The sequence below is a fragment of the Prionailurus bengalensis genome, chromosome C1 (assembly GCF_016509475.1).
Source record: "Prionailurus bengalensis isolate Pbe53 chromosome C1, Fcat_Pben_1.1_paternal_pri, whole genome shotgun sequence".
In the NCBI taxonomy this organism is placed as follows: Eukaryota; Metazoa; Chordata; class Mammalia; order Carnivora; family Felidae; genus Prionailurus; species Prionailurus bengalensis.
Window position 1 is genome coordinate 201,523,944 of NC_057345.1, and position 26,509 is coordinate 201,550,452.

Sequence of the window (26,509 nt, forward strand, 5' to 3'; positions counted from 1 at the left end):
CTGAACCAAAACCAAGAATCGGACGCTTAACGGACTGAGCCACCCTTTCTAAAAGGAGAAAGGCGCTCCTTCAAAACCGTTCTAAAAGGAGAAAAGGACACGGGTGAGAAGAGAGTCAAGAGGAATCCGTCAGCTACCAATTCTGGGGAATGTGCTGTAGTGGGTGATATGACACTGTATACATAAATGATCCTAATTAAATTCCTCACATTGCCTGGTCTCTCCGTTGCAGTGATCTTGCCTGTAAAGTGGGGATAACAATAGTGATGATTTCATTCAAGACTTATAAGATTAAAGGTATGTAAAAGCACAATGTCTGCACACAGTGAGCACCCAATAAAATCTCTGTATGACTAGAGCCATTTTGTACATGAACAAACTAAGGCCCACAAGTTGGTACTTGAATCCAGGTCTGACTCCACAGTTCATGAGAAAAATGACACATACAAAGAATTTATTTCTTCCTTTATTATCAGAATAAAGTAGACCCGGGAATCCCAGGCATCTTGATTGACAGCCAATGTTTTTTTCACCGTATCTCAGCATTGCTCTCTTTCCCTTACATTCCATGACAGGGTGGATCTTTCAAGCATTCAGCAGAATGATTAAAAAGCTCTCATTCTGGGGGCGCCTGGGTGGCGCAGTCGGTTGAGCGTCCGACTTCAGCCAGGTCACGATCTCGCGGTCCGTGAGTTCGAGCCCCTCGTCAGGCTCTGGGCTGATGGCTCGGAGCCTGGAGCCTGTTTCCGATTCTGTGTCTCCCTCTCTCTGCCCCTCCCCTGTTCATGCTCTGTCTCTGTCCCAAAAATAAATTTAAAAAAAAAAAAAAAAAAAAAAAGCTCTCATTCTGAAAACTTCCATCTTATGGGCAGTGGGCCAGCATGTTGGTCCCAAAACAGAACTTGAATCTTTTAGGAGTATTAGAATCTTTATTAAGCTAAGTGTTTCTTTTAAATATCATGGAAATTTATTTTTAAGGAGCCTTATTGATACAGAACAGTCATCTTCTAGCGTATACCTTTTCCTTTTAGCAAAAACATTAACCACACAGCTATTCTAACCACAGCTTAAAAGAACATCATTCTTAATGTTCAATTTAAGACTCAAGTATGTGATATTCTGACTCGTCTAACTGCACATTTCAATGATGCCACTATTTCCCTATCACGTTCCCTTCAAGGCTGGCCTTGCTCATTGCTAATCAACTTTCTTGACTGGTTAAGATAAATTGATTTAGCTGCCATTCCCAAATATTTATAGATACCACTTTGAAAACGAAAAGCCAGCAAAATAAAGAGTGTTTTGTGATGACTGCATCTTAGATCTTATAGCTAGGGATATGCCAACAAAAGGGCACAGGATTTCAGCTATCCCCTACTGGAAACAGTAAGGGGTGAATTTGAGTACTTTTTCCTGGCCCCCTTCTATTTTTTTTTTTTTTTTTTTGACTGAAGGAGTCTCTGTACATATGTGGGCAAGACTCTGTGGCAACTGGGGTCAGGGATAAAGTCTGTGACCCTGAAAGAAAGCAAGGTTAACTGGGTCATCTCAGAAATATGAAACCCTCACCTCACCTTTAGCATCATGTTAAATCCCATGATATACATAATTCCTACAGAGTAGAGTGTATAAATTGTGGGGGGAAAAACTCAAGTATTGTCATTTTCATTAGATGGGCCTCAATGTACCAAAGTGGCCATTCAGTATATAGCACCTTGGAAAAGAACATGGGTGCTGGAGCCATACTGCCCAGGTTTGGGTCCCAGCTCCATTATTTATTAACAGCCCGACTTTGGGCAAATTCAAAACCACGTCTAATGGCCTTGTATGCATAGAGGGATAATAATGCTACCTACCTCATAGGCTTATTCTGAGGATCCAATGTGTTAAATGCAAGCCCTAAAGGTGGCGTTTGGTGCCCATTCTCCTCCAAATCACAATTAGGAAACAATCCTCCAGGACTCAGGATGACTTCTTTTGTGAGGATCAAGGATACACACATTCTATTGTACGGTATCTCATTTGTGAGGACCTCCAGAAGTAAAATTTCTCTGCTCTTAGCAGCAGGTACAGCTTTACTTTTCCTGAAAACTGGTGCATCATTCTGGACATTGTGAATTTTATAACTCATCAGTCTCCAATAGGTGAAAATACAGAGTCCTTTCGTGGAAAATTGATAGAATTTCATGTGCATTTTTGAATGACCGAAATTTCGAGCTACTCTTTATGTCTTTATTCATGTTTTGGTTTTTATCCCTCATGTTCTGGTCTGTGCTCTCTCACTGTCTTTTCATGTGAGTTGCTTAGGTCCTTTCTGATGGAAAGAAGACCGTAAATAAATAAACTATTACACAGAGCAGCGTCGCACTGATTCTCAAGGAAATGTACCCTCCTTCAATGGAAAGTGATGAGATTCTCAGTCACACTTGACTGGCAAGACCCTACATGATGGATCCTCAGACCTCAAATTATGAATCAAACCACTAGGTGGCTTCATTAACTTATGATTCAAGGTCTCAGAGGCGTTTTCTCATCCTAGGCTGATGCCTTAGAACTCGTTTCTTCAACTCGATGTGGCCAGATCTTTGTTTTCAGAGACCCAGCATCACGGGGTCATCCAAGCTTCAGACTTTTTTTTTTAAATATTTTTATTTATTTTTGAGACAGAGACAGAGCATGAGCAGGGGAGGGGCAGAGAGAGAGGGAGACACAGAATCCGAAGCAGGCTCCAGGCTCTGAGCTGTCAGCACAGAGCCCGACGCGGGGCTCGAACTCACAGACTGAGGTCATGACCTGAGCTGAAGTCGGACGCTTAACCGACTGAGCCACCCAGGCGCCCCCAGACTTTTTTTTTTTTTTAACTTTTCTCTTCTTGCTATCCATCTGTCAACTATTTTGCTATTCCTGAATGCCAACACTTAATGTCACACGAATTCATTCTGTTTCAGCGTCTGTTACTCTGATAAGTGTTTGATGGAGAAGCAACACTGTGACATTGAAATATCTGCTAAGGACGGATCTGCGCACGATGCATCAACTGACTGGCACATGGTAGGTGCTTGTGAATGGAGGTGCAGGTGAAGATTAATGGAATAAAACCCTGCATTTCACATATATGTATTATTACTGCCTTCTTTTGACAGAAGAGTCATGGATAATCACATACGAAAGTATCTGGAAGTTCTGTGCAAAATTTAAAGTTCTAAAACCAGTAGGAGCATGGGTAGGGTTTTATCTAAGAATTGGCTTTTGATAAAATAAATGATAAGAGAGGAATTTGAATTTGTCTTTAACATATGAACCCAGGGGTGCCTGGGTGGCTCAGTCTGTTAAGCATCTGACTCTTGATTTCAGCTCAATTCATTATCTCAAAATTCATGAGATTGAGCCCCGCTTGGGGCTCCCTGATGGCAGCTCAGAGCCTGCCTGCTTGGGATTCTCTCTCTCCCTCTCACTCTGTCCCTGCCCCACTCACAATCTCTCTCTCTCTCTCTCAAAATAAACAAACTTGAAAAAAAATATGACTCCAAAAAACAGAATCTAAATCTAAATGCTACAAATGGTGATACACAAAATCTTCCTCACAACTGAAAAAACTCACCAACTCCCTGGTTCTAGAGATAAGCAAGTCTCATGGTGTCCGTCTACAATTTTAACTCGTCACAATGTGTTTTCAGATAAATAACTCAAAATTAACAAAGATCAATTAAATCTTCTTCACAAGTGAGCTGAAATTCAAATCCACTAGACATCAAAAGTTGAAGTCTTATTTTCTAAAATAATCTTTTGTTTGTCTTCTCATAAAATCAGATGTAATATGTTGTGCTCGTCGGTGGTCAGAAACTTTAACAATAAGTAAATTAGCAAAGGCATAATAAGAGAAATAGCACAGAATGGATTTCATAAGACACTTGGGAGCCAAGTCCAAGTGAAAGACGTGATTGAAGCGAGTAACTGAAGGTGCTCAAAGCAGATTCTTGATGAGTCTCTCCTCTCTGGTTGTTGGCCCATCAGATTCGAGCCAGATGAGAAGCCTGAGGCAGAACAAAGGTCAGTCTCCTGCAGCCATCAACAGCCAGCACACCTCCAGATTTCACTCCCATGAGCTGGGCCTGACCTTGAGTTCTGACAGAAGCTCTCAGGGCCATTTCCTCATGCACAAAACAAAAACCGTTCATTCTCATCCGTACCATATTACTGTGAGGTTGTGGACGAATGGGACAGTTTAAAAGTATTTCACATTTCTTTCTAAAAAAAGGTGATTTATACATGTAGAGAAATGTACTCTAATAAGAGGCTACATATATTTTAAGTCATCTTAAACTCAGGCACAATTTCAAAAGTATCAACTTATTTTTTTTAATGTTTATTTATTTATTTTGAGAAAGAGAGAGAGAAGCAAGAGCATGTGTGAATGGGCGAGAGGCAGAGAGAGGGGGAGAGGGAGAATCCCAAGCAGGCTCCACGCTGTCAGCACAGAGCCCAATGTAAGGGCTGGATCCCACGAACCATGAGATCATGACCTGAGCTGAGATCAAGTCAGACACTCAACTGACAGCCATTCAAGCACTCCAGCTTATATTTAGTTATAAAAATAATAGAATCACATAGAAGTAAAAACTCAAAGAGGGGCACCTTGGTGGCTCAGTCAGTTAAGCGTCCGACTTTGGCTCAGGTCATGATCTCGCGGTTTGTGAGTTCAAGCCCCGCATCAGGCTCTGTGCTGCCAGCTGAGAACCCGGAGCCTGCTTCTGATTCTGTGTCTCCCTCTCTCTCTGCCCCTCCCCTACCCATGCTCTATCTCTCTCTCAAAAACAAATAAGCATTAAAAAAAAAAAAAGAAACAAAAACTCAAAGAGGACATAACGGTCTAAAATGAAAACTAAGTTTTCTTTCCCATCCTGTTTCTTGTCTATTCCTCAGTAACCACTTCTTCCTCCTCCTTCCCCTCCCCCTTCTTGTTCTCCTTCCTCTTCCTACTCCTCCTCTTCATCTCCTACTCTGGTAGCTACCTCCATAACTCCAAATATTAGGCTTACATTTTCAATTTCTCATGTATAAACTTTAAACTTTCTTTGTACTGCCTGCTATAGACAATGAGTAATTTAGTTTCTCCATCTCTCTCTCTCTCTCTTTCCTTCCAGATCATTCTCTAACTTGACTTTTTGACCATCTGGTATAGACAAACACAAAATTATAATAGGTATATATATATTTGTTTTACTGAAAATGGGCCCCTAAACATTTACAATATTTTGTAATGCTGTATTGCATTAATCCAAATACTGATCAAAAAGAAGTGATAATCTCTGTCCTCTGCACAGAACTACTGGGGAAATGCCCGAAGAGGCATTTTGTCAAACGGCGGCACAGCCAGGAGAGTACCCAAGACGAGACGAGGTGAGGTGCTTGGAAACCAAGTCGTGGTGGCCTGGCTGACGGATCTGCAAACTAGGGGGCTTTGGGAGTATGTGATGGCATCCTTCAAGCTTAAGCAGTTGCTGTAAGGTAGAAAGATTCCTTTTCTTTTCTCTATATACACTCAAAATGCAGGACTAAGACCAACAGGTAGAAGCCCCAAGAAGGAAGATCAAAGTAAGAAGAAACTTTCTATTCAGAATGAAGTCTTTGTAAGATAATGAGCCCTTCATCATGGGACCTCTAAGGGATACTTTCTATAAGAAATAGACCACCGGTGACACTTGAACAGCTCAGGGATTAGGAGTGCCAACCTCCTCAGCAGTCAAAAATCCATGTATCAGTTTGATTCCCCCAAAACTGACCTACTAATAGCTTCCTACTGACTAGAAGCCTTACTGATAAGATAAACCATCGATTACCACAAACTTGGCATGTTATATGTATTAGGTAGTGTATTCTTATAACAAAGTAAGCCAAAGAAAAGAAAATATTATTAAAATAGAAGAAAATACATTTACAGTACTGCACTGCATTTATTGAAAAAATCCCTTAGATAAGTGGACCTGTGCAATTCAAACTCATGTTGTCCCTGGGCCAACTGTATATAATTTTAAATTTCTAGAAATAGAATTTCTATAGGCTCTTTTGATATAATATTTTTTCCTATATCAACTGACAAAATCCAAAAGGATTTGAAGGCATTTATAAAAAAACAGAGATAGATAGATAGATAGATAAGTAGATAGATAGAATGTTTATAGAGCACTTACTCCTTTCCAGGCATTACTCTAAGCTCTTTACATGGTTTACTCAGGTAATTCTCATAACATGTGTTACTCTGGGCAATGCATATTATTATACATCTCAAGAATGAGGAAACTGAGGTAACTTGCCCGAGTGCATACTAGTAAGTGAAACCTGGGACTTCACATCCCGGCTTGTGGCTGTGGGGCCAATGCACTTAGCCACTGTCCACATTACCCTCTTAAACAGGAAGGGAGGGCTGGGTGGCCAGGTGGGAAGGGAGCGAAGGAAGTAGAGGAAGAGAACAAAAGAACAGCTGATAAGAGAAGAAACCAACCTGAAGCCACAGCAGCTGTGCCTGAGGAGGAACCAAGAAAACACAATCGAAGTCTTGGGAGAGAACTTTTCTACAGACAAAGTTTTCCCAGGTTCTAGCCAAGAAGGCTACCAAACCCAAGAACATCTTTTCCAAGGGTTGGCTTCCTGGGACTTAATGCTCTGGTCCTTCCTTTGGGGACTTCAGTTCTGTCTCCTGTCCGGAGAACAAGCGGAAAGGAGCTCAACCCCCTCCCACTTTCCCCCACCCTTTCTTCCCCACACTCCCTCCTGTCCCCCCCGTTCCCATGTCCTCTCTGAGGAGGGAGACAAAGACAAAATCGTCCCCTCCAAGGCACGTGGAGGCGAGTGGTGAGGGAGGGGTAGCCCAAGCTGCAAAGGTTTGAGATTCTGAGGACCAAGGAGAAAAGGTCAATATTTTGGCCTGAACGGTGTCTGTCTGCAACAGGGAGCCGTGAAACTCCCCATACTTTTCTGAAACTATGCTTCAGGCTCCAAGACTGAGGAAAACCCTAAGTGTCTCAGACTGACCAGAGGTACTTCCCCTGCTCCTCTCCCTTGCTGCCCCACCTCTCAGTCTGAAAGGAAGCCAGCCACATTATCCCCCCTTCCTTGGAAAAGTCCCTGGAGAGCATGCAGCCCTCTTCTGCCACACTTGCAGGATTACAGGGTTACAAGGATGCCTGATTCAGAATCCCAGCCACGTCCTCCCCAGAGCTCACATGACAGACGGCTGGTTCAACGCACTCATGTGATGGGCTTCCTCCTCCCAGAGTTAACCAGCAGGCAGCTTTAAACAGACACCCAAAAGCTTGGCCTCATGTGCCACATCCAGGAAAAAGGATTTTAGAAGGAACTGGCTCACTCTTCTTAAAAGGACAGCTGGGTCACTGACGCAAGCAGCCCCTGTACCCCGCTGGCTTCCTCAAACTCCATCCCATTCCCCAGGCCCCTCCCTCACTGCCAGATGGCTCGGCCCGGGGAGCTTCCACTTGCTGTTGTCACTTCCTCATCCCCCACCCACTCACCAGCCCCGGGCAGTCGGCCCCCGTCAGATCCATTACCCACAGAAAGCGCTAAGGTGTTTTCCCCACCTTCTCATCTCACTAGTGACCAGTCAGGGGTGGCTCTTGTCCCCTCCCGTGGCCTTTGCCCTACCTAAAGCATGGATTCCTGATGGCCATCCCCTTGTAACATGCCTCTCTGGAGAAAGGGAAGAAGGAACGCACCTCTGAGAAGTGCCCACTCAGTGCAGGAGGCATGGACTCATCCACCAGCCTCCATCCTGATATTATCAGAGGTCCGGTATCTCCCTGGAGTCTGCAGCAGCAGGTCCGAGATTTGGGGTCTGCTGCCTCTAGAGTGCACCCCCCAGCTGATCTCCCTCCCCCCCCCCCGCCCCCCTCCCTTTCCTTGGCAGGCTCCTCTTCTCCCTTTGCCTCTTCCTCCCTTGCCATTCTGCACCAAGGCTCTGTCTTGGGCCTTCTTCTCATCTCCATCTGCCCGGATGATTTCCCCCAGCGCCTCAGCTCTGTAGGTTACTCCCAGTCTCCTACTTTTTCCTGACCCCAAGCCTCAGCTTCAAGTCTCTCCTGGCCCCTCCTCGGGCTGTCTGTCTACAGAACCCACGAGACTCCCTGCCAGCCTCCCCGAGGCAGCGCCCTCCCTCCCATGCGCCAAGCCTGGTTCTCTGCTGCCCGCTCCCCTTCAGGCCAGCCCTCCCAATCCAAACCAGTCATCTGCTCCTGCTGATTTTCCCTCTGCCACACGATTCCCACTGCGTCAGCCTTAACTGGCCTGCATAGCTGCAAACTCACTGGTCCCTCTGCTTCCAGAAGCTAATGTCTCCCAACCAGCTGTCTTCAAGCGCTCTGCTCAAAAGCTTTGGTGGTGCCCCACCTCTTACTGAATAAAGCTGCAATCCAGATCAGGCTCACCATGCTCTGACTATCCAGTCTCCTTTGGCCACATCCTGCCACATGTGTGAGCCCCTGCCACACGGGACCACCAGTCTATTCTTGAGCACACTTTGGACCTGTGTGCCTTTGACCACGTTCACTCACCTGCTCACTAAGCCATTTAAATCCTATTTACTCTTCAAGGTTTGGCTCCAATATCACCACCTTCAGAAGCCTTTGCCTTTCAAACAATCGAAAGTAATTGTTTTATCTTTTGAAATTCCTCAGCCCCTTTATGAAAACTGTTGTAGAGATATTTATGGTATAGACATTGGTATAAAGGTATTTGCAACGTCCCCTTTGCTACTAGATTGTAGGGTCCTTGGGTACAGGAACCTGGATTCATCCCTATCTTACACAATTTTCTGTACACAGCAGTGCCCCATGGGGCTTCTGGATTCAAAGAAATATGACAAATCACATCCAAACTAAATTCTGCCAGTGACTCAGTGCCTATTTTAATCTAGAAACCGACACTAAATCTTATCAGAAAAAGTCACTTAGGTTCTCATCCATGCCTTTTGTGGACAAGGCTGGATTATATAACCAAGATATGTTGATTTCCCTATTTTCGGGAAATGATAAATTCGAGAAAGGTGGAATTAAACAAAATAATCCAGTCACCTCTTCCATTCTGTGCCTGATCAAGCATTTGATATTTGAAAAGTTGTTTTCACGTATGTCTCTTTATATGATAACAGCTGTTGAGGCTGCCCTGATGTCAGGCTCCCTCCCAGGGACTCTCCAGGTGTTGTTCTGTCATCATCAAGTCCAGGGACAGTTTTATGGGGCCCTTTCTAGCCACATGTTAAGAGAGGCTCTGGGAGTTTAAGTAACTCAGTTGAGATCCCACAGGTCTTAGGAGGAGAACCTAACATTTAAACTCAAGTCTGTCTGACTCTATAACCCATGCTCCTCCTGGTATCTTATGCTGCCACTCAATTAGGCCCAAGTTTAGCCAGCTACATTGTCCTTTCCAGTCACCAGTATGGCAACTGGGACACAAAGAAAGAAATGGAACATAACATGCAGAGACTTCCATTCCAAACATGGCTTTCAGCATGGCCGCCCAAGTCCAGGATACACAGAGGCCGCCTCCTCTGTCTCAGTCTACCCCTTGTCGACACACTCCTCGATGCCCTGCAGCCAGAGGAGAGATCATGCGACCAGATCCCAGGGCAAGGGTCAGGCTCAGGAGACCTGGGCAGGAAGGGAGGCCACGGTCGATTATACAGAGGAGCTTCCTTTAAACACAGCTGGTTCTGGACCGTGTCAAGGCCACCCACCCAGGAGGGGCATCCTCTTTCAGGACTATAAAAGCCTATTTTCTCCACCCGCCAGATATGGTGTGTAAGTGAGAAAGATAGGATTGTATTTCACTGTTCCTAGACATCCAGGCCGCTCATTAGCCCTCTGCCTCCACCTCGGCCCAAATGGCACAGGATCAAATGACAGAGCAGAGAAACTCAGAATAATAGAGGATAAACAACAGATGAGATGAACCTTGGAGGATGGGGTAGTAAGGAGTGGTGACCAAGGAGGGCGCAGGGACCTCGCACTTAGGGCCTTGGGGGCTCCAGGGCCTGGAGGGGCCTCCAACTGCTCCCAACAGTGGCTGGATTTATCGCTACAGCCTGGACATCTCAACAGTCTGGAACACTCACTCCAGGAAAGGTCTGTTTGTACCTAGAGTCTACAGAAATGAGCCTTTTCAGCTGGGGAGGTCAGGGTCCCGTGCTATTATCTCTCTCCACGTTTGATCAGACCCACCTCTTTAGTGACATAAGAACAAAACTCTTGGTTTGTTACAGATTTGCATCTAGCTCTCCTCCCTACTGACCTTCCAGAGCTATCTACTTGCCCTTCTTCTGAATCCCAGAGAAAGCTGGGCCTCAGTGGGGTTCACAATACCCCCAGTCTAGGACCAGCCTGCTGGGCTGACCACTAGGCCCTGAGGCCACACCCCAGATGCTCTGATACTTAAAAGATAATGGGGCGCCTGGGTGGCGCAGTCGGTTAAGCGTCCGACTTCAGCCAGGTCACGATCTCACGGTCCGTGAGTTCGAGCCCCGCATCAGGCTCTGGGCTGATGGCTCAGAGCCTGGAGCCTGTTTCCGATTCTGTGTCTCCCTCTCTCTCTGCCCCTCCCCTGTTCATGCTCTGTCTCTCTCTGTCCCAAAAATAAATAAACGTTGGAAAAAAATAAAAGATAGTAAAGCAAACCTTTTCTAAGGTCTGGCAGTTTGGGCAGCCTGACTCTATATACTACTCAGAGTCTCAAACCCCTAACACCCATCCTGGAGTTACTGCTTGGGGCACCTTGGAAAGGGACATCCTTACCCTGGTTGCTAATGCTGTCCAACTGCAATGCTCATGTGTTTTGACCCAGAACTAAAACTAGAATTTTGACCTAGAACAAGTCACACGTAAATGCCAAGCAATGCCTTTCCAACTCTCCCTGTTTATTTTTATGCCACAGCTCCACTGGAGTTCTGGAATCAGACTGCTTTGCAGCCAGAGGCCCCTGACCTAATTCTTTATCTGGTTTTAACCAGATTAAGCCAAAGGCTAGCTCACAGCTCCTGCTGCCAAAGTCTGCCAGCAAAGCCATGAAACGAACTGGACTTCTGAGCAATGAGATTGCAAGTCAGTTTTGTCTAATTTGGGGGGTTCCAGCCCACTTCCGGCTTCAGAGTTAGGAGAAGGGCCAAACTCCGGATGTGATTTGGCTGATGCTGCAGGTGGGAAGAATCAGAGCATGGAGTTTGCATGTGACATTGTTATTCCTAATCAACTAGCTGGAACCAGCTCAGCGTTCTGCTGCTCTCATCACTGCAGGGGGGGACCATTAGTTGCCGTCACCAAAAGCAAAGAATAATAAGTCTAAATTCCTGTTCATGGAGAAGAAAGGGGGACTTAAATTTCTGGCAAGGCAGAAATAACTAAATCATTCAATGACGTTAAGCAGTGTACCCTTGAGGAAGGCTGCGTCTTCCAAGTACGGAGGCAAGGTTAGATTTAAGGATGGGTTGTCTGAATCCAGAGTCTAGAAGACACGCGCGATCCAGCTACCTTCAGCATCCAGCCCTGTGCTGTCCAATTCGGCAGCCAGCTGCCCCGCATGGCTAGTAAGCACTCTGAGAGCGGCTGGTCCGAATCGAGTGGCTAGTCTGTTCCTTTTATTGCTAGCGTGTCTTTCAGTTTAACAAAGTGCTTTCCACCCACAATCTCAGTTAACTGATACCTACACCTACACAAATGTCCTATTACCTCTTAAGTACCTCCAAGACAACAGAAAAGTATATCATTTGACTAAATAAGACCCCAAAACTTTTACACAGCAAGGAAAGAAAATAATAACACAGACGTAAGCAACATGCTGGGGAAGTGTTTGATACAAATAATAGCTAGGAGTTAACATAAGAAGAAAAATCACACTAGTGAACAAAGAGTCATCAAGAGAGAATTCACAGAAGGATCAATTGGGGAATAACACCTGCACTTTAAGAATTCTCAGTACAATAATGAGTTTGGTGTTGCTGCTGTTGTCTAGCTAAATCATCCATTAAACATAAAACGAGAATGTCCAAGGCTGGGAAGGGTGTGAAGAAAGGGGCTCTTTCATTAAACTGAGAGTTACAAGGGCACCTGGGGGCTCAGGTTGAGCTTCCAACCTCGGCTCAGGTCATGATCTCGCGGTTCATGAGTTCCAGCCCTGCATCGGGCTCTGCGCTGACAGTTCACAGCCTGGAACTTGCTTCGGATTCTGTGTCTCCCTCTCTCTCTCTGCCCCTCCCCTGCTCACTCTCTGTCTCTCTCTCTCAAAAATAAATAAACATTAAAAAAAAGGTTTTTTTTTTTAAAAAAAATTTTTTTTTTCAACGTTTATTTATTTTTGGGACAGAGAGAGACAGCGCATGAACGGGGGAGGGGCAGAGAGAGAGGGAGACACAGCATCGGAAACAGGCTCCAGGCTCTGAGCCATCAGCCCAGAGCCTGACGCGGGGCTCGAACTCACGGACCGCGAGATCGTGACCTGGCTGAAGTCGGACGCTTAACCGACTGCACCACCCAGGCGCCCCAAAAAAAAAGGTTTTTTTAATTGAAAGTTATAAAATTGGTGTCATTTTATTTTTTTCACAAACAGTGACAACTATTTGGCAATATGTTTCAATATATATAAAAAGGGGTAAAATATTTAATCTAAGAATTGCAGTTACAAGAGTCTGTCCTGAGGAAATCATCTCAAATACAAAAAATATCAATGCAAATAATGTCCGTGAAAGCACTAACTGGAAATGCAAAAAGGTGAAGACAAAAGACCTAAGATACATGAGTCATCAGTGTTAAGGCAGAATATTTATTTATTATGATATATATTTTCGAGACAATTATATACATAATGTATGTATATTGTACATTTGTATATACATGCACATATATGTGTGTTGTATAAATATATGTATGTATATATATATATATATACATACAGTGTGTGTGTATATGTGTGTGTATATATATAAACACACACACATACACACACACATACATACATTGTTGTCTCAAAAAAAAAGAAGAAAAATGCAATAAAATAGTATACTAATATTTATCTCGGGGTAGAATTATGTATAGGTGATTTTTTTCTCCTATGTTTTCCAAATTTTCCACAATGGTTACATACTTCTTTTATAATCAGAACAGAGACTTTAAAATACCTAAAGAAGACTATTTTTACAGTTTCCTTTGTTAACCCCACCTAATTCTACTTACCTCCCAAAATGAAAAAGTCTAGTTATGGGTACTATTCTCATTTGAATTTATTTAGAGAAGTATTTACTATGTTCTGGATGACAACTGACAGACCCTACACAACTCATATGACTTCAAATGAATGCTGTCAAATTGAAAATCCTGTGGATAAATTTGTAAGCTCCTGTGTGTATGTGCGTGTTGTGATACTTAGCTGAAAACACTTGCTCCTGTGGGGCATTGACTCTGGGTTGCAGGATCTCTGCCAGCTTTCAAGAGGAGGAGGGAGACAGAAAGCAGGGGAACAGAGTGAGGACAAGGGCAGGTGTGTTGACAAAGAAGCCCCAGCAGAGTTGAGATTACCTGGGGGTGGCAGGCAGTCAGAGGAGCCAGGTAGAAACACAAGGAAGAGAAAGGAAGGGAAGAGAGAAATCAGGAAGTTATAATTCTTTTTTAAAAAGCAAAAGCAAATCCAAATGTTTCTCATTATTTTTTTAACCCAAACGTTTCTTATTGTCGGGGTAACTTTTTGTAATTATTCTTCCTGCATACCTTATCACAAGGGACCCTACTAATAATTGTTCTTTATTTATTTGAAAGCTGTCAGCTTGTTTATTTCTCCCTGGCACTGAAACTTATCAGTCCTTTCCATCTTCGCCCCCCACCACCGCCCCCCGCAGAAGGAAGGGTTTAAAGCAGGTGGCCAGTGATCCGTTCACTCATTTGGGTGTGTGTGTGTGTGCGTGTGTGTGTGGGTGTTTTGGAGGAGAGGTATGCCGCCCCAAAAAAGAAAAGAGGACTAGGGACCGTGGCAGGTGTCCCTAATTTCTTTATCAACCAAATTTCCTGGTAACTAGAGGTATGATATCTGCTAGGAGGAAGAAACTGTATCTATAGAATGCCCTTAGCAGTATATCTCTGGCCAAAGCATTTCTTAGACTCAAGACACCCAACATCTTTGGGGTATTGCTCCCTGGAGCCATAAGCTACAAAATAATGAAGGGGTATAAAATGGAGCCCTTTCGCAACTTAAATGCTTTCCACTATGTGAGGTAACCCAGTGAACCTCATTTACACACATCTAGTACTGAGTCAGAGGTGCATGTCCTGTGGGGGAAGGGCATCCTGGGGTGACCTTCTCAATGAACCAGAATGCTCTCTGCTTCATCTGAACCTCTGGATTGCTTACGTCTTTGAAAGTATTAGCAAACCTTGATACTGGCTGGATAAGATCTATGATCCACGTGACTCTGATTTGACAATCTATGATTTGCTCACCCCACCCCTCCCCCATCACTTGACTCGGAAGTTCTAATTTCTCCATATGTTCACTGTATACTCTAGACCTCTAAGTTATTGATATCCTTTTTAAGACCTAGAACTGCAAACTAAACTACTGCCCTAATCACACCAAGCAGGTCTCCAGTATATTACAGCCCCATGAACACAACCCGAGTCCTACCGACCCTTCCACAAGAGGAAAAAGATGCTTACTCCCTTTGTCACCTGTCAGTGACAACACAGCCCCAGCAACACCTAGGAATTGTTATTCCAGTCCAAGCCTTACACAACTTTTTTCCTTACAATTCCAGCCTCCCATTCAGCATTCACTGCCCTCTTCTTATACCTCTCTAACCTTCAGCTTTGTCTCCAGGGCTGACTCCCCAACTCAAGCGTTTGGGGGCTACTCTGACAAAGCCTCACGCATGATGTGATGCCACAGCCTGAAGGCAAAATAATGGCTCAGGCAGAAGCAGTCCTGTAATTGCCTGGAAACAAACTGGCTAACACTTTTGTTTATAATTATCCCAGTCTTTCCTGGCTATTACAGACACAGGGATGACCCTGTGCCAAGCCAATTAGGAAGCTGCCTCGTGAATCCTCAACTCAGCAGCCATTTCCAGCTGTCAAGACCTTGCCTTCTCAATATCTGCTTGGTTCGTCATCAACATGGCAGGCGTTAGTTAACTCAAGCAAAGCCCCTGACACAACTCCTGTGCAGTGGAAATCCCAGCATGGGAAGGGAAAACGGTGGTGTGCCATTAATCTACTACACATTCAATGTGTTTGGAAATTACAGTGTATTTTTTTAAATTGTGACTAATCTTACAGACAGGTCGTTGTACAGTCATTTTCAAAAGGAAAAGAAAATCATCGGTAAATGAAAAATGTCTTGCACCCATAAATGAAAAGGCTAGAAGAGTCCTTCCGTTTCTAAAGAGGATCTCTTGCAAAGTATCACAAAGCAGGGCAGGGTCGGGGATGTCACAGGAAGTCTTCCTCAAAGGAGTTGGTTGTGTGCCCTTCATGTATGAAAAATTAGATCCACACAGGGGTGCCTGAGTGGCTCAGTCAGTGAAGCATCTGACTTTGGCTCAGGTCATGATCTCACGGTTCATGAATTCCAGCCCCGTGTTGGGATTCTCTCTCTCTCCCTCTCTCTCCCTCTCCCCTGCTCTCTCAATCTCTCTCAAAAATAAATAAACTTAAAAAAAAAAGAAAAAGTAAATTCACACAATCATTTGAGCAAAGTCTACTGAGTGCTCAAACCAACAGCAAAGGTTGCATGATCTCAGGACAGGGGGTAAATGTTTTAGTGTTTACAAGACATGAGGCCTCTGCCACAACTAACCCAACTTGGTCAATGTAGCACTAAAGCAGCCAAAGACAATATGCAAACAAATGGACATGTTTGTGTTCTGATAAGCCTGGATTTGGCAAAACAAAACAAAAAAACCTGGATTTGGCCTGTGAGCCACAGTTTGCCTGAAATGTAGAGAAAAATGTGGCACGGAGAATCAAATCGCCCAGTTTTACTCTCTGAAATGTCCAACCCCCTCAGGTCATGATCTCACGGTTCGTGGGTTCAAGCCCCGCGTTGGGCTCTGTGCTGGCAGCATGGAGCCTGCTTGGGATTTTCTCTCTCCCTCTTTCTCTTAATCTATGCCTCCCCGCTCCTAAAAATAAATAAACTTAAAAAGAAAGGAAAGGAAAGGAAAGGAAAGGAAAGGAAAGGAAAGGAAAGAAAAGAAAAGAAAAGAAAAGTCCAAAGCCCATTGCAAGCACAGTGCATGTATCTTGCTCAGAGGACATAAATGAAGTCTAGCTCTGTAAGACACAGGAGTAGGGGAATGCAACACTTCATGTTTCTTGGGCTAAAAGCCAAGTCACTGATCCATAGTTCACAGGCCTTTAAATATGGGGACTTTGAGATCCTGTCCTTCATACCTCCCTCCGATAGACGGAAAAAACAACAACAACAACAACAACAAAACAGGCCCAGAGAGGTTGTGTGGTCTGCCAAAGGTCACACAGCAAATGAGCAGTTCAGTCAGGAGACAGAGTTGGGCCTGAATCCCAGGAATCCTTTCTGTAGCACCGCCCTCCTCTTCCTGCCCATGAAATAAACATCTGCTTTCCTTTTTCACAACCGTTGCCAAAGCCCCGGGGTGACAGGGTAAAGTGGATGAGCTCTCAAATTTGTGCCGGCAGGGGAGTCTTTTTTCCAAATGATAGCTCACATAGAACCCCAGTATAAAACATGTGAGAGTAAAGGTGCCTCTCTCCCTCTGCCTGGTCAGAGCTCGTGGGGCACCCGGAAGGGATTGTGAGGATCAAGGAAACCAAGTAAAGACCAAGCAAAGAAGGAAAATCCTTTCCACAGTAGGACGGAGGGATGCAAAAGAGCGAGTGTCGGGAAGGGCAGTTCAAATGTGATTTTATTTATCGCCTGCCGCCCTCCCCATACTTCCAGTTTCCAGCACTCTCTCTGCTACTTTTCAGTCCTGCCCGGATGCCCAGGGCCAACCACGGTAGTGCCCCTCTCTCTCAACCTCCCCCTCCACCATATCCCGCAATTGTTAGTCCTGGGTTCCATTCCTTTGAAAAAGTAATTTGGGCTGACCCTTTAATGATACTAATGACACGTAAATTCATTTTTGCTAAGACATAAAGCAATCAGTCTCTGGTAAGAATTAATGTATTATTGCTTCCAGAGATCAGATTTGAGGGGGTTTTTTTAAAGTTTATTTATTTATTTTGAGAGAGAGAGAAAGCACGAGTGGAGGAGGGTCAGAGAGAGAGGAGAGAGCAAGAATCCCAAAGCAGGCTCCACACTGTCAGAGCAGAGCCTGATGCAGGGCTCGAACCCACGAACCATGAGATCATGACCTGAGCCAAGGTTGGACACTCAACCGACTAAGCCACTCAGGCACCCCCAGATTTGAGTTTTAAAGGGCTTTTGCAGTAGCACAACATAGTGTTTTTGATATTATGTGGGGTGACTTTTCCAAAGATGCCTGGGCAGGAGCCGGGGAGGCTGCCTGAGGTAAGGAAATCTTCACCCAGAAAGGTCTTAACTTCATCAGTTTTCTGGTAGATTTCATTGGCGGGTGGGGAAGAGTTCCAACTCTATTTTAAGAAGTTTAGAAACCACAGACAAGACACCAAAGCATTGGCCCACGGTCAAGTTCTCAGCCTTGATGCCAACACAGAAGCTATTCTAAGGGCGTCAAGAACTGCGAGGCATCTGAGATTTGACTCCCTTACAAGGTAACAAGTTCTCCTGCCACAGTTTCATGAGATACGGCAAGAAAAAACCCCAAGAGATTCCTGGTAAGAGACAAAGGACCCAGCAATTACAGGTCGGCACTTTTTATGGTCGTTTCTCCGAGCTCCAATTCCAAAGCAGGAATGGGAAGGGGGTCAAATAATCCATGCACACATAGTAGGCTGTTTTATAGGAAAGGAACCCTAAACTGAGGGAACCTGAGTTATTTTGTTTTATTTTATTTTTTAATGTTTTTTTTTATCTTTGAGAGAGACAGAGCGTGAGTGGGGGAGGGGCAGAGAGAGAGGGAGACACAGAATCAGAAGCAGGCTCCAGGTTCCGAGCTGTCAGCACAGAGCCCTACGTGGGGTTCGCTCTCACGAACCGCAAGATCACGACCTGAGCACGCCCTGAATCTTTCATAATGAACAGTAAGCCTGTCTGCCCTTTGCTCCAGAGAGACGGCTACCTACATCTCCCAGGCTGTTCACTATGTAAACTTGAAAAGACAGTCCAGAACGAAAGGCAGGCAGTGCTTCCTGTCATAACGCGTGCAGAAATCAAGAGACCCGCGGAGAATTCTCTCCCAACGTTCAAGGCCAGGCCTACTTAGGACTCCCAAGGAATGCGAGCTTCCCAGATTGGGAACAACAGGTCCATAGGAAAAGAACAAATCTTGCACAGGCTAAATGAGCATTTTTTTACTTGTTTAGTTTAGAAAATGCTCCCCATTCCTCTTAGAATAAAATTCAAAATCCTCGCCATACCCCAGCGGGCAATCCTGGTCTGGCCCTTGCTGGCTTCCCAGTGCCACACCACAGAGCCCCTTCCCTGTGTCCCTCTGCTGCAGCCACACAGGTCTTGCTGTTCCTGGCACACACCACGCTCCTTCCTGCCTCCGAGCCTTAGAGTCTGCCATTCCCTCTGCCTGGAATATTCTCCATGAGGCTCACTCTCTCACCATACTCAGGCCTCCCCGCCCCCACCCAGAGTCACTTTCTGTCTCCTCAGATTGTCTTATCTTTCTTCAAAGTGCTCATCACAACCTACTTTTTCTGTATCTGTTGTCAGACTCCCCTCAGTACAACCTGAGCTCCCCCTGAGAGCAGACCCTTTGTTCACTACTTGCCCACAGACTCTACATCTGACCAGCAAAAGAAACAACTATTTTGTAATCCTATCAATGGCATACCTACTGTTATGGGTTGAATTGCAAATTCCTATATTGGAGTCCTCACCCCCAGTACCTCAGACTGTGACCCTATTTGGAGATCGTGTCTTTAGAGAGGTAATCAAGTTAAAATGAGGTCATTAGGGTGGGCCCTAATCCAGTACAACTGGTGTCCTCCTAAGAAGGGGACATTTGCCGTGATTGGTTAAAAAACGTCAACTGCTATCCACCCTTGGAGGGAGGAATTCAGTACAAAATCATCGCTCTGAAAACACGTCGGTGTGTGCTCTTTCTAGTTTCTACATACCCAAAGGTGCTTTCTGTTCCCTGAATGTCACTTTAAAACAGGTAAAAAGATAAATACTATGTCATGGATTAAAATGTTAAGGTGAACGGGCACCTAGGTGGCTGAGTCGGTCGGTTAAGCGTCCGACTCTTGATTTCGCCTCAGGTCATGATCTCACGGTTCATGAGTTCCAGCCTGTGTGGGACTCTGCACTGATAGCTCAGAGCCTCTTTAGGATTCTCTATCTCCCCTTCTCTCCACCCCTCTACCCCGAAATAAATAAGTAAACTTTAAAAAAATTTAAAGATAAAAAATAAAATGAAACGTTAAGGTGAGAACGGAGGCCTCCACGAAATGCTACATGTTTCTAGATGCGCAGCCATCAAAAGCCTGGATCCCCCAGGGGCTGAGCCAGTTCCTCTCAAGGACCAGAACCTCACCTGGATCAGCTGACATATTTACATAACAACAAGCCACAGCTGGCAAACAAAAGGAATAGAGGGATGGATGAGACCCACAGCGGTCTGCTTGTCTCCCTTCCCAGTGGTTTTGCATAGACCTGCTCTAGGCTTCCGGTGGCCGGAAACAGAGTCGGAGGGAATCGGAAGCAGGAGAAACAAGAGAAGAAAACACCTTTCAAAACTAGGGCGGAGGAACAGGTGGAGCGAGTGGTATGAAGGGCAGTTAGTGTTTCAACACCAGCCAAGGATCTGCCAGCTAGACGGGAGATTGTTTCTCAGATGTCCCTGCCTTACCCAACACCAATGGGACAGCAGGGACACCCCGGCACCCCCAGGTAGTTACCCAACATTCTCGTGCAACTCACAGATGTGTTCCATGCTGCCTGCCAGCTCACGTCAGGGTGAACCCCTCTAACAAGTCAGCCCCTGGGCCCCACAAAATCCTTGGGACATGAAGCCATCTGGCTCCTCTGGTGCCTTGGCCTCCATCCCTGGGGTCCTCATGCAGGACCTGTCCCTACCCCAGAGATCCTGCATCTCAAGGCGCGGAGCAGCACTGCCAACGTGGCGAGGCTGTTCCAACCCCAGTTCCGGAAAGACCACAGACCACAGTGACATGTGCACGGACGTGTTTGGAAGCCCCGCAAAAAAGCACTGAGTGGACCTTCCTCATCTTCACAAGTTGTGATGAGTTTGGCTTCCCAAGTTCCTCTTTCAAATCATTCACACTCTCCACTGAAATCCTCTGGCTTTCTCCTAACACCTGCTTCTTACTAACTTCTAACTGAGCTGAGCCTACACAGAGTAAATGGATGTTTAACTGGGTGGAAAGAAGGGAGAAAAAAAAATGGAGAAGGAATGGGATACTCAGCAGGGGAGAGCCTGGCCTGGTGGGGAGCTAATCCCAGGGGGCACAGCCAGAGGTTAACATGAGAATCCTAGAGGGGCCTCTGGAAGTAAAGAGGGTCCCAGAGGGCAGAGAAGGTTTGGCATGTGAAGGCTGCCCATTCTGCTGGTCACAAATACACCCCTGGAGTAATCCCTATCAAAATAACACCAGCATTCTTCACAGAGGTAGAACAAACAATCCTAAAATTTGTATGGAACCACAAAAGACCCCAAATAGCCAAAGTAATCCAGAAAAACGAAACCAAAGCTGGAGGCATCACAATCCCGGACTTCAAGATGTACTACAAAGCTGTAATCAACAAGCAGTATGGTACTGTCATAGAAACAGACACTCAGATCAGTGAAACAGAAGAGAGAACCCAGAAATGACCCACGAACATACGGCCAACTAATCTTTGACAAAGCAGGAAAGAATATCCAATGGAATAAAGACAGTCTCTTCAGCAAGTGGTGCTGGGAAAACTGGACAGCGACATGCAGAAAAATAAATCTGGACCACTTTCTTACACCATACACAAAAAATAAACTCAAAATGAATGAAAGACCTAAACGTAAGACAGGAAGCCATCAAAATCCTAGAGGAAAAAGCAGGCAAAAACCTCTTTGACCTCAGCCACAGCAATTTCTTACTCAACACGTCTCTGGCGGCAAGGGAAACAAAAGCAAAAATGAACTATTGGGACCACATCAAAATAAAAAGTTTCTGGGGGCGCCTGGGTGGCTCAGTCGGTTGAGCGGCCGACTTCAGCCAGGTCACGATCTCGCGGTCTGTGAGTTCGAGCCCCGCGTCAGGCTCTGTGCTGACCGCTCAGAGCCTGGAGCCTGTTTCGGTTTCTGTGTCTCCCTCTCTCTCTGACCCTCCCCCGTTCATGCTCGCTCTCTCTCTGTCTCAAAAATAAATAAATGTTAAAAAAATAAATAAATAAATAAATAAAATAAAATAAAAAGTTTCTGCACCACAAAGGAAATAATCGGCGAAACTAAAAGGCAACTGACAGAATGGGAAAAGATATTTGTAAATGATATATCAGATAAAGGGTTAGTATCCAAAGTCTATAAAGAACTTATCAAACTCAACACCCAAAAAGCAAATAATCCAGTGAAGAAATGGGCAAAAAACATGAATAGACACTTTTCCAAAGAAGACATCCAGATGGCAAACAGACACATGAAAAAACGCTCAACATCACTCATCATCAGGGAAATACAAATCAAAACCACAATGAGATACCACCTCACACTTGTCAGAATGGCTAAAATTAACAACTGAGGCAACGACAGATGTTTGCGAGGATGTGGAGAAAGAGGATCTCTTTTGCAATGCTGGTGGGAATGCAATCTGGTGCAGCCACTCTGGAAAAGAGTATGGAGGTTCCTCAAAAAATTAAAAATAGATCTACCCTACGACCCAGCAATTGCACTACTAGGTATTTATCCAAGGGATACAAGTATGCTGTTTCGAAGGGGCTCATGCACCCCAATGTTTCTAGCAGCACTATCAACAATAGCCAAAGTATGGAAAGAGCCCAAATGTCCATCAATGGCTGAATGGATAAAGAAGAGGTGGTGTATGTATGCAATAGAGTATTACTTGGCAATTATAAAGAATGAAATCTTGCCATTTGTAACTACGTGGATGGAACTAGAGGGTATTATGCTAATCAAAATTAGTAAGAGAAGGACAAATATCATACGACTTCACTCATATGAGGAATTTAAGATACACAACAGATGAAACTAAGGGAAGGGAAGCAAAAATAATATAAAAACAGGGAGGGGGACAGAATAGAAGAGACTCATAAATATGGAGAAAAAACTGAGGGTTACTGGAGGGGTTGTGGGACGGGGGATGGGCTACATGGGTAAGGCACATTAAGGAACCTACTCTTGAAATCATTGTTGCACTAGATGCTAACCAACTTGGATGTAAATTTAAAAATTAAAAAAAAAATTTTTAATAAACAAATAAAACTTGATGCTGAGCTATATCAAATAAATAAATAAAAACAAATTCACCCCTGGACATTTTAGTCCCACTTCCTATGGTCCACTTCATCCTCACACATTACCCATCCCCTCCAGACTTCAGCCTGGAGAACCAAAGGGTTTAACAGCTTAAGGGTATGTACTTTAGTGATTTCCCATTAGAAAAAAACCTGGAACCTTACTGCCTTTAGACAGGTCACAGCATCCATGATATAAGAAGAGGGCATTTTAGAATTAATTTTTGGAGACTGCCATGGTTGGGTTGAAAGGACCCATGGGCAACCCCGCTCGAGCATTCCTTGGTTCGAAGGTCTCTCTCTCCTTACAAGCTGTTGCCATTCCTGCTTCTACCTCCCTGAGAGCACCCGCAGACTGTAAGTAATAGTTGGGAAAGGGGCCAGGGCTAATGGGTAAGAGGTCATAGTCATGAAGCATGGTCTATGTTTAGTAACACCTCAACTGCAATGGATTTTTATCACCACCACTTTATACTTGGTTTCAAAACTTTCTGGTAAATTCACCAAAGCTGACAAAAAAGAGAAGAAGAGAAAAATCAGCTCAGACAGACTGGAGTGCGTTCAGCTGTAAAACTGAACAAATATATTCTGGTTGTGCTTCAAATGACTCCCTCATCACTTGCTCAGTATCTGGGCCTGGTTAATCAGCAAGAGCACCTGATCTTCTGGTTCTTGGTGTGAAAAACTTGATTCCACAGCCAAGAATGGCAACACTGTGGCCCCAAAATACATTTCCCACCTGCTGGCGGCCTCCCTCCTACTGCAAAATATTATTTACGGAAGAAGGAACGAGGTTAATTTTGACTCAGGTCTATTGAAATTTGCTCCAAGTTAAGTTTTGGAATAATAACAAAGACAATAACAATGTGATGTAAGAGCTTGGGCATGGCTTTACCTCACCTAATTTGTAATTAAACATGACAAGTATTTCAAGAGGGTGTATACCCAGTTTCTCTTCATGAGCCATGCGACCTGCCTCTTATTGCAAAACCATGCACACAGCTCACTCCTGCACTGTAAGCAGCACGATCCTGTGGAACCAGGTAGCCAGGGCTAGGGCACCCAAATGGAAGAGTGGTTTTATAACAAGAAAAAGATGTTTCCTTCCAGAACACTTCAGGGATTTTAAGTCTGAGAAGCAGCAGATCTGGGCCCCCACCAGAACGCCATCGAGTTCAATCAAAACCAGAAAGCAAGCCAAGCTGTTCTTACAGAAAACTCTTCGGGAGCCTTCCCGAAATCCCCCAGCCGAGCACATTCACATCATGAAGTCCCCGCGTGCCAGGATCCAGGACTCGCACAGGCCCTGTGCAATTAAGAGCCATTTTCGGTTATTCTACCATGAATGAAACCAACCAAAGGAAGGGGCGGGGTGGGGGTAGGGGGTTGAGGGGGAAGTGGGAGGTGAAGAAGCCAAAAATAAAGCCCTGTTAATTACCAACTGCACCAGGCAGTTGGAGGGGAAGGAGCTTCAGAGAAACAGCCCAATTTAGCAGAAGAATGTGACAATGTTGAAAAGATAAATACTGATTGCTTCACGCACTGTCTGCCTCAGTCCATTTCAGCAGAGTTCCTCAAAGTTTGCTCCAGCTCCTCGTAAATTAACTCTCATTCTGTCTCCCCACCACCACCACCCTCCCCTTCCCCTTTTTCCAGCACACCCTCAGTACAACACACAAAACAGTTTGGAAAGACCCAGCGAAACAGCCACCATAAAGGGTGCTATGAAATAATTATTGTACATGAGATATATATATCTATATATCTATATATATAGATATATACTATATGTATATAGTATATATCTATATACATATAGATATATACTATATATATAGTAAAACATGCATATGATCTAAAACTGTTTTCAGGCAGTACATGTTTCCCTGAAGTTAAAGGAAAGTAGAAGTCCCCCCTCCCTGAACCCACTCCTCCTCCCCAGGGGTCACCATGACTAACAAGCTTACAGGTAATCTTCCAGAAATTTCACTACTATGTATTAGCATTTAGCTTTTATACAAACAGGATGACATTATGCATATCCACTTAGCAATAGATCCTAACTACCTTTCCAAGTCAGTACCTATAAATCCTATCTCATGATTTTTTTTTAACTAGCACTTTCATTGGATATTTTATTTCCAGCTTTTTACTTTTTTTTTTTTTTCCAAAACAATCCTGCAAAGAACATGTATCTGTTTAACCGCATGAGACTATCCATAGGATGGATTGCCAACAGAAAAACTGCCGAGCACGCTGATTTCATTTAGATTCAATATTTAGGCTACTCCACCTTAAAAAGACTTTCAACCTGGTGAAATGTAGCCAAAATGACAAATGAGGAAGCAGAGGCGCTATTTTGGTCACAAGGGATACCATTCTGGGGCAACAGCTTCCCATGGGCTCTCTCGTTTCTCAGCCAAGAGAAAAATGTAGGTCTTTACTGAATGCTGCCGCAGGCTGCTTGGGCAAAGATTCCTCAAAGCTCAACAGTCCCATTGCTTTCTGTGCCCTCAGGCCAGCTTTATGTATTAAATAATAAACCAAGAAAATGAGTTAAGACTTCCATTGCAGAGTGTGACTAACTATGGGCAGCAGGGACGGTATCAGTACTTGGTTGAGAAAACAGTCAAGAGGTCTCCTGGGAGAAAACGAGCTACAGTAGGACTCGCGGAGCCTTGGCGGTGCCTTAAATTCTATTTGTAATCATCTGTGTGCTTCACTTGGACTACAATGTCTAGAGATCCCTCCTTTCTATTCTTAATCTGCTGACTCTGTGTGGGTATTTGCCTAGCCTCTTCACCAAGTTGAGCCTTTATTTGAGATACTGCTCTTGCTCTCAGCCCCAGATTCATCCACTATTACATTAGTCCAGATTTCTCTTGATTCCACATTCTGCTGCCTGTGTCCAGTGCCTGAGGCTACTGTTCACCTAGGGGTGATGTTCAAAAATATCTATCTACTACCACCAAGGGGCAAGGTGTCTAACCAAATTACATGAATAACTTTATACTGGAGATGAAAGCATCAGGTTATCATTATCACATCTGGAAGACAATGGTAGTGAGCCTAGTATATGAAACATACTTAGAGCAGCACCTGGTACACAGTAAATGCTCCATAAATGTCACTTGCCATGATTCCTTATCACCAAGCTACCTTCTGGTCTGGTCACTGATTTCCCTTACAGATTTCATTATAGAGGAGAGACTGCACTGACCAATCAAGTTTATGGCCCACTAAACAGTTATATATATTTGGGTTTATACAGCAGTCTCTTGTGAATTTGGTTACCATGAGTAAAACCCCCTGGGATGGTTAATTAGATGTCAACTTGTCTGGGCCACAGTACCCAGGTATTTGGTCAAACATTATTGTGGATGTTTCTGGGAAGGTATTTTGGGGATGAGATTAATATTTTAATTGGTATCCTCTGAGTAAAGCAGATTACCCTTCATAATATGGATGGACCCTAACCAAACACTTGAAGGCTTTAATAGAACGAAGGGCAATCTTCATGCAAGAAGGCAAACTGCCTTTGGACTTGAACTGCAATTCTTCCCTGATTCTAGAGCCTGCCAGCCTCCCTCATCAGATTTTGGATTCACCAAGCCTTCACAACTGTGAGACATTTCCTTAAAATAAATATCTCTCAATATCTATAGATAGACAATAGATACATGGTAGATACGCAGATAGATAATAGATAGATAGATAGATAGATAGATAGATAGACAGATCCTGTTGTTTTTTTTCTCCGAAGAACTCTAACACCCTCTCTGTGTTCGTATAGCTCTATGTGCTCTGAAAAATTCAAGTTCAAAATTTGCAAAGCTGATCACCAGATGTTGGGCAGAAATGACACCACATGCAGTACTGAAAGCCTGTGAGCTTCGCACGAACAACTGACCAGCTTCCCTCA

General features: G+C 44.4%; 1 protein-coding gene across 2 annotated transcripts in view; it reads right to left on the reverse strand.

The window, feature by feature from the left end:
- The window catches only part of MREG (melanoregulin), a 63,227-nt gene that overhangs the window by 4,796 nt on the left and 31,922 nt on the right, over positions 1-26,509 (reverse strand). The gene's annotated exons all lie outside the window — the stretch shown is intronic.